Here is a 1,465-nt window from a genome sequence, read left to right on the forward strand (position 1 = left end):
AGTCACCGAACTCCTCTGTATACCAAAGAATTCACTTGCGTCTTAGCATTTCCTGGTTAGATTTCAGTGAAATCTCTTAAAGAATGGCCTCAGTCATGTTCAGACTCTCAGTCTGACTGAAATGCTGTAGGCCTCAGGAGGTAGAGCAGGTCACCTACTGATCTGAAGGTTAGTGGTTCGATTCCTTGCTCCTCCTCTAGTCGGCATGGGCAAGATGGGCAAGATACTAATCCCAAGTTGCTCTCCGATGCATCCATCGGAGTATGAATGTGTCTGAATGTAGTTAGGAAGCACTAAGCATAGAAGAAAGTGCTTGGATGAATGGGTGTGATTGGGTGAATGTCGTACGTTGTTTAGAGTGCTTTGAGTACTCCGGGAGAGTAGGAAAGCCTTATCTAAGAATCAGTCCATTTATGAGAGCCGTGCATGAGCTACAAAAAACAAATAATTCAAGTTGTTGCTACTAAAGTTGTTACTGATCTACTGAATGAAGATGTGTTTTTTTTTTTCAAAGGACTGTATGTAACGTAAAATTACTTAATTATTAAATTTAGATAAGCTGTATTTAATTTTCAATCATTTATGGTTTTTAGATAACCATTGAAGCAATTTTTAGCTAACCTATTAAAATCATTTATCTTTAACTGACAGTTTACTAATTCTAATTACATGATTCATCCATTACTTTTAGCTATTTCAACAATTTTATCAAATCCCATTTTCCCATTTTCTCTTATTCCTTTATTTTCTCATACATGTGACTGGAAGTCATTATTTCACATGATACATGATACGCTGTTAAATTGTTTTCTTTCCAAACTCTTTGTTCTCACAACATTTTCTTATAAAACTCAACATTAGGAATTTGGACAAATCTCATATTAAAAAAAAACATTGTCCAACTACTGTGTGTTTGTATGTGTGAATGCCACACTTACACTTTCGTACTAACGCAATTCTGCCTGTGTCCCTTTACCAACCCCCCCCCCCCCCCCCCCCCATGCCTAAGGCAAAGACGGGGACTTACCAAATACCACACTCATCCACGCACGCATAAACACAGACACATGAATATCGCCGGGTGAGTACTGAGGAGAGGGGAGCCGTCATTTGTCAACAAGGAACTTTGGCAGCTCACAGTTGCCATGGGAACTGTCTGTTGCCGAGGACTGGTTTTGCATCACAAGGTCCTCAAATTGGCTCCAAAGCCTCGGAGGTCCCACCCCTCCTCCACCCGGCTCACCTCCATCTCTCAGAGCTTCAAACATATTGTCAGGTTTTTCTTTTCTCCTCCGGTTTCTTTTTTCTTCTTGCTTTGCCGTCTGCTGCATTTCAATCCCCAGTCAAGTTTTCTAATTAGCAAGGACAGCGATAGATAGATAGATAGATAGATAGATAGATAGATAGATAGATAGATAGATAGATAGATAGATAGATAGATAGATAGATAGATAGATAGATAGAT

Source organism: Haplochromis burtoni, unplaced genomic scaffold (genome assembly GCF_018398535.1).
Source record: "Haplochromis burtoni strain Fernald_Lab_line unplaced genomic scaffold, NCSU_Asbu1 Contig_55, whole genome shotgun sequence".
Lineage (NCBI taxonomy): Eukaryota > Metazoa > Chordata > Actinopteri > Cichliformes > Cichlidae > Haplochromis > Haplochromis burtoni.